Source organism: Nestor notabilis, unplaced genomic scaffold (genome assembly GCF_000696875.1).
Source record: "Nestor notabilis isolate BGI_N333 unplaced genomic scaffold, ASM69687v1 scaffold11544, whole genome shotgun sequence".
Lineage (NCBI taxonomy): Eukaryota > Metazoa > Chordata > Aves > Psittaciformes > Psittacidae > Nestor > Nestor notabilis.
In genome coordinates, this window is record NW_009926915.1 from 19349 (window position 1) to 26802 (window position 7454).

Here is a 7454-nt window from a genome sequence, read left to right on the forward strand (position 1 = left end):
GTTCAAGGCCAGGGTGGACACAGGGGCTTGGAGCAACCTGCTCTAGTGGAAGGTGTCCCTGCCCGGGGCAGGGGTTGGAGCTGGAGGAGCTTTAATGTCCCTTCCAGCACAAACCACTCTGGGATTCTGTAATTGCTGCATCACTACCCTCCATTTACAGTTCCTGTAGCTGCAGCAGTTTTGATTTCTGTGCTCTGTTCTTGTGGATCTACAAGCTGTCACTTCAGTTGGTTTTCGATACCACCTGAGAGAGCTCTGCAAGTCCCTCAGCATTAGTGGTCTGCAAACCCTCTTAAGTTTGAGGCCGCTGTAGGAAGTGTTGTGGCTGCTCTTGGCTCTCATGTAGCACCATGTTCTAGCTGAAACACTGAGGCAGAGAAACCCAACATGATGACTCCTGCAGCTGCGGGCACTTGGCTGAAGCCCTGCTGAGTGCTTTGGAGGGGTTGTTGCAGGGGGTGGGTGTCATTAGGTTAACGAAGCAGCTTCATTGCCTACACCTGGCTGGAGACTCCCCATGGTTGGAGTTTTGCCACCACAGCAGCTTCTTCCTCACTCCCTTTGGGGAGAAGTGTCGGGATGAGCAGCACAGAAATGGGAATGCTGGAAGATCTGGGATTTATGGAGACTTCAGTTTCCTTACCCCATTGGTGAGTATGCAATTCCTTTTCTAACATAGATCTGTTTCATTTAAATCTGTAAAATGTTGGCAATGCGGTTACATGAGTGCAGGTAGTCTGATGTTTAGTGGGAAGAACCCTTCAGAGGTCTGTACCAAACCAGTGCTTCTGTAGCCTCAAAACCTGCCAGCGAAGGCTTTTGGCCACTTCTAAATAAGCTGGTTATCATGAGCCCTTGAAAACGTGAGGAAGGGTGAGGTGTTTGGTCTGTAATAATCTTCTTTCATAAACAGTTTGGTGGCATTTATGGCTTTTTTATTACTCCTTGTCTTATATGTGTAGAACCTGTTTAAGCGAGCTTATTTCACACTGTTCAGTCTTTGGAGCCAGTGTGTTGTAGTGATTTATGGGTTTTTCTTTAATGCTTGATCAGCCAACACAAATATGGAACAAAAGAAGCAGTTAAGGAGGTGCATCAGTGGTGTGCAGCCTGCTGAATGTGAAGGCAAGGGAGCGTGCTTTGTGTCCTCTAGCTCTAGATATGTGACCTCTGTAAAACAGAACTTCCAGCTAGAATATGAAACCTGTAAGAATTGCTCGTTTGCTCTGACAAGGAGCAAGAATTGGTAGTTTTAATCCATAAGTTGGGTAAGGGTCCTTTCAATGGGCCTTGGCTGGGCACTTGGTTCATGTACATTGATCCTTCATTCACTTGTCATCATCGAGGTTTAGGACATGATGGGTTTTTTGGTCCAAAAGCTCTGTCTTTGCCTAACACTGCCCCTGCAGAACTAGGGGATGGTGGGCAGGAAGTCAGGAGAAGAACCAAAAGAGCAATTTTATCAGCTGGGAGGAAAGGCAACTCCAAAAGATTTCCTTATGCTGAGCAAAGAGCAGCACTAATGAGCTCCTGTGGGAAATGTGATCTGCTTGTGTTGAGTGAAGTACTGGATGGGAAGAAGAGGAGGGATTTCATGAGCCAGGTATCATTTCAGATTTTCCCTTAACTTGTTGACCCTGCTGAGGATGGGAAGACACAGCATGTGCCAATTCAGTTATTTCAAAGCATGTGAGAGTGGGAGATAAACCCTAGAGGGAGAGTATTCGTAAAAGACAGGGTGATCTTTAAATAGGTTTTTAAATTATTATTATTAATCTGTTACGGTTTGTTTTAAGTAAGAAATACAACCAAAGATGTGAACCTGCACATCACGAATTGCACAGGGCTTCCTCCTCTCAATAGCTTCCTGGTTAATGGCTTTAACCTGCCAGAGGGGAGATTGAGATGAGCTCTGGGGCAGAAGCTCTTCCCTGTGAGGGTGCTGAGGCGCTGGCACAGGGTGTCCAGAGAAGCTGTGGCTGCCCCATCCCTGGCAGTGTTCAAGGCCAGGTTGGACACAGGGGCTTGGAGCAACCTGCTCTAGTGGAAGGTGTCCCTGCCCGGGGCAGGGGTTGGAGCTGGAGGAGCTTTAAGGTCCCTTCCAACCCAAACCAGTCTGTGATTCTATGAAACTAGAGTGGGTTGTGAAGCACAGGCATCCCCAGAAACATACAGAGAAGTATCATTACTCTGTAATGGGACCTGTGTTATGGCTTGAGAGAACATGCAGCCTGATTCTCAGTACTTCCTCCTGACAGGCTGATGCTCAAGGAAGTATGTGTCCCATAGAGGTAATGAGTAAAAAGATAGAAGGTGTTTAGGCAGCAGTTCTTTTGTGCTTCTCAGTCACTGGACAGATGCAATTTTCATTCAGAGATACTGCAGACTTTGGTGTCATTAGTAGTCAAAGGCTGGTAAAAAAGCTTGTTCTACAAGTGGGGCAAGTGAAACCTGAGGGAAGTGGCAAACGTGAGAGTAATTCTGTGATTTGTTCTGTTCTTAATTGCTGTTTAAAGTGTGACGGTTGTGGTTATGTTAGAAACAGAGAGGAGGGGAGGGAAAAGAGGCCGTGCACAGTGTATATAGTCATCAGCTTCACCAGCACACCTGCAGTGAGGAGCTCACCTGGGCTATCCCGAGAGGCTGGTGGCTGTTAAAGTGTTCCTCGGTTGTTGCTCCCATAGCGATAAAGCAGCAGTTTGAATTATTCCCTGGATCCCAGCTGTGCCATTAGTCAGTCTGGTGAAGTTTATCCAGAGGCAGAAAAGCTTCCCCAGCCCAGTGACTGCAGGAAATGTTCTGTCTGGTTGAAAGATGAGCTACAAGAGCCATCGCAGAGAGAGGCAGTGTACAGGCAGCACAGCTCTGACACCTCTACCCCCAGGACGTGTTGTACAAACAGGAGCCCCGGATAGTTAAAATGGACTTTTTGATCATCTTAATGTCCCCATTTCCAATGCAGTTGGTTTTGCAGCTTTCTCAGGCTACATTCTACAAAGCACTTCTCAGTAGAATTAAGAACGTGCTGCACATCATAAGCCGTTAGTTTTCCAAAGAAATCACACTCTGGAACACTGGGATTTCTTCACTAGATGGCAGCTTTTATGTATATGAGTGTGTGTTATATATAGATACATGTATACATATATATATTTGTAAGCTTTAAAGCAAGGTACAGTAAGAAATAGTGCTTTTTCCTCATACAACTGAGAAGGTGGTGACTGTATTGGCGTGTGTCTGAGCTGAAGGGAATTGGCACGGCCCCAGACACTGCTGATTTCACTAGCTGGCCGTCTCCCCCTGTTTCTTATAAGAAATGCATTAGAGGTATTAATGATGATAACAAAGAGAGAAGTGGCATGATTAAAAATGAAATCAAATAGGAGGGAGGGGGACTGGAAGGCACAGTACATCAGAGGCTGTTCCAGAGATAAAAACAGGGAAACCAACCCCTTTTCCACACTTCTAGTGAGAGCACATCCCATGGGGGTGATCGCAGCCCATCCATGAGAAGGGGCTTCTGCAAGGGTGGGGTTTCCTTCCTGCTACAACTTGCAGCTAAATAAAGCCACAGTTGGTTTGGGAAGCTCTGCAGTTCTTATCAGTGCTTCTATGCTGGAAAAGATAAGGATTTTATTTGGTGTTATCTTTAGTATTAAAGCTGGCTTAAGACACTTCAGCTCTCTGTCAGTGGGGGCTGCTCCCCTTCCCATTACAGTCCTGCCCATACTTTTCTCAATTGAACCCTAACTGTAGAAACTACAATGCTTTATTGCAGTGACTGGGTTTACACCCTGAACTGCAGTTAGCACAGCGAGTGGTGGGTAAAGCATCAGAATTAGCAAAGCTGGAGAAAATACAATAGCAAACTGCGTGCCAAGAGCCCTGCTGCAGAGGTCCTGATGTCTCAGTGGTGCTGATTTGGTCACTGCTGATACAGTTGATGGTGTTGCCATTTCAGTTGTGCCCAGCCAGGTGAGCCAAAGGGAGCTTGTTTGTGCTGGGACTCTTTCTGTAGGTCCAGCTGCACGTTTAGGATGCCTTTGTGGAGATGTTTGTGACAGGGCAATGCCTTTGCGCCAATTTAAACTTCTAGATATATATGGATCACTGTGATGTGACATGATGTAACTGGTAAATTGTTCCAAGAGTTCTTAACACCCTTTGAAACGAGAAGTTTCAACTTCACAACTATGTGAAAATACATTTATGTGGTTCACTCTTGGCTGCCACAGGAAGATGTGACTTTCAGAAGGCAGGAACCTCCTCTGCCTGGGGGCTTTGAATTGGTGTACCCAGAGCTGAGAACCACTCCACCTTGTGAGTACAAACAAGCAGTGAATTCAAGGACCACAGCTAAAAACCTTCGTCTTTACTCCAGCATGGCTGTGACTGGAGTTTTCTGTTATATCCAGGTTTTAAAGCCCTGGGAAGTGGGATGGTTTTTAGGTACCATTCGCCGGGAACTTGTTCCCATATGCATCGGTTGCAAAGCTCTTACCAAAGATAAGAGGTACTAAATGAGGTCTTTCTGTTCCTCACCTGCCATTCCCTTTTGCCTGCAGAATGCGTGGAGGGAAGGGTATGGGGAATGTAACTCCCAGTTAGCACCATCTGGCATAGTGTGTACTTGGGCTTCCCGTGATTTGATCACAGCGTGTAACTGCTCCATCCCCACGCTGATGGCACTGCGTGTTCTGAAAGGAGTTTCTGATTTGCTTAAAAAGAGGAAAAAACCCACAAACCCGCAACCATTAGAGCAGAAAAACAAAGGAGAGAATGCGAAAAGCAGAATTCCAGCAGCTCTGTTTGAAGAAAGGAGAGAATTGTTTGTTTGGGGCAGGCGGGGTCGGTGAATGGGGTGTGCCGAGCTGAAACACAGGCCCGTGCCCATAGGAGCTCTGTGTCTTCCCTTCCTGCCTGTTCTGCTCCAGACAAGCCAGCTGTGTTGCTCCATCCCAGGAGTCATTTCCTTCTGACATAGAAGGTTTTCATTGCTACCTTCCTGCTTGCCTCTTTGTTTCTGGGCAATTTCCAGAGCATTAAGCCACAGCACATCCACTTATTCTGGGACTCCCTGTCTCAGTCATTAGCTTCTTTTGCAAAGCCTTGACCACTGCATGCTGCAAACCTAATTGCGCTCTGCCTGTTGCCTCCACTTTGACTGCTGTAGCAGTTACAGCCTCAAAGAGCTCCATCAGATTAACCACAACTGTTCCTAGCTGAAACCACCTTGGTCCTTATTACTCAAGCTGTGCTTTTGCATTTGATCTTCTAAATGCTTTGTAATGCTTACCCCACCGGGGACGTGGAGCTAATTGGAATGTAACTTCCTACGGCATTTCTACGTCTTTTCCTGCAATAATGCCAAAAGCTTTTCTGTCTCTGGCATCTGCACCTGCATTTAGCTGTGAAGTGACAGGCTGCCAGGAGGGGGAAGTTTTGCATCAGGGTTTTGGTAGTGTGAATGTCTGCCTTTGGCTGGCCATTACTTGCTGGCTGCACTAGGAAAGAGGGAGCCTTTGGTGGGAAGGGTTTGTGCTGCCAGCAGACCCAGCTTACAGCAGAAGGCTGCCAGGCAGCACGGTGGAACAGCCCCCATGTCATCCTGCTTCCACTGGCCAGTTTCCAGTGGTGCTTTAGCTACATCCCAGGTGTTGTCGATGTGTTTCGTGTCCCCCTACCTCCTATTTTATTTCCAGGCATTTTGGTGGCACCTTCTCATGCCTTATGCTCTGAGTCTGCAGCTTGGTTGCCCCTGGACTTGGCAGCCTTGTGCCTTGGCATCAACCTCTCCTGCAATAAGACCCCATGCCATGTGGTTTACGAGGGTACCAGGCTACGAGTAACCACTCTGAAAGGGATATTGCCTATTTACCAGCATGTGATACAAGTCCTTGCTCCTGTGAGCTGATGTATGAGCTTTTGACAGATTCTCACGTGCACATCCCCCTCCTTTCCTCTGCTTCTAATTATTTTCTTATCTAAATGCAAGAGATTTGACACATCACATCAGGTGATTTCTGTAGATCTCATTTAAATATCACTCCTCATTTAGAGATGCTGTTGGGAAAGAGGTGAGCCAGGAGCAAGCTCCTTGTGTCATGTAACAGCTAAAATCAAGCTCAGCAGCTGCAAGTAAGCTTCTGAACACCGCAGGACAGGTTGGACACAGGGGCTTTGAGCAACCTGGTCTAGGGGAAGGTGTCCCTGCCCGTGGCAGGGGGTTGGAGCTGGATTTGCTTTAAGGTCCCTTCCAACCCAAACCCGTCTGGGATGATGATTTCTTGCATATGAACATCTCGCATTTCCATATGGAAAGGGATACAGGCTTTCCTGAAACGAGGTGGTGGGGGCAGGTTGGAGGTTACCACTGTGCAGTGGAGTGCGAGGGAGCAATCCAGTCTCCCTGGAGGCTGGGTACCACAGTGAGCTTGGGAGGGCAAGGCTGGGGAAGGGGAGTCTTTGGGGATGGAGAACCTCTTATGTGGCTTCCAGTTGGGAAGCCTGTGGAGGTGAGTGAAAGGAGGGATAACTAGTTGCCTGTCTAAGGGTGAGCTAGGTGAAGACTGTAACCTTCCACCCTTATGGGGAGAAAGGGCTTCAGGTGGTCTGCTTTATCACAGCACTAACTTGCAGAGGCAGGAAAAGGTTATGGTCCTTGCACGCTTCCAGCCGTGTCATTTTAGACACAAACTCTTGGCCAACATCCAGTGCATCCATGGAAGTGGTGGCCCTGGCATCCAGCCTCGCTGCCAGTAAGGTGAAGGACCTGTGCATGAGCAGGTCCGTGGTGTGAGTATCCAGAGAGGGGCTGGGGAATGCAGGGAAGGAATCGGAGCGCCTGTCTTCTGACAGGAACAACCCAACCCTTGCTCTGCACCTCGCAGCTCGTTCCCTGTGGCTCTCGCTATGATGGGGAGCGAGTGCCACCTTGTGCACAGCAGCAGCCTCTGCCCAGCAGCCTCCTGCACCTTGCACAGGGGACACCAGGCTCTAGGAGACAGGAGGGATGGGAAAAGAGCTGGCTGCAGGATGCCCTTCCTCTGTAAGACCGGGAGGGTTTCGGAGCTGGGTCAGCAAAGGAACGAGGATGATGGACTAAAAAGATGATGAGGGTGAAAGAACCTGGTAGAGCATCACTTCTGGTTATTTCTGTGAATGCCAGAGGCAGCTCTCACCACTGAGGAAGCAGGGCTGGATGGCAGAAGGAGGCAGAATTCCCTCTTTAGAATGAAATTTAATTCAAGCCACAGTCTTGGACCCAAATATCTGCGTAGATCCCAGATACTGCATCATTCATCGGTGGTTAAGTGACAGAAACGGCACCTGGTTTAGCAGCACTGCCTGCAGCACCCTGTCCTCTGCCTGCAGCACCCTGTCCTCTGCCTGCAGCACCCTGTCCTCTGCCTGCAGCACCCTGTCCTCTGCCTGCAGCACCCTGTCCTCTGACT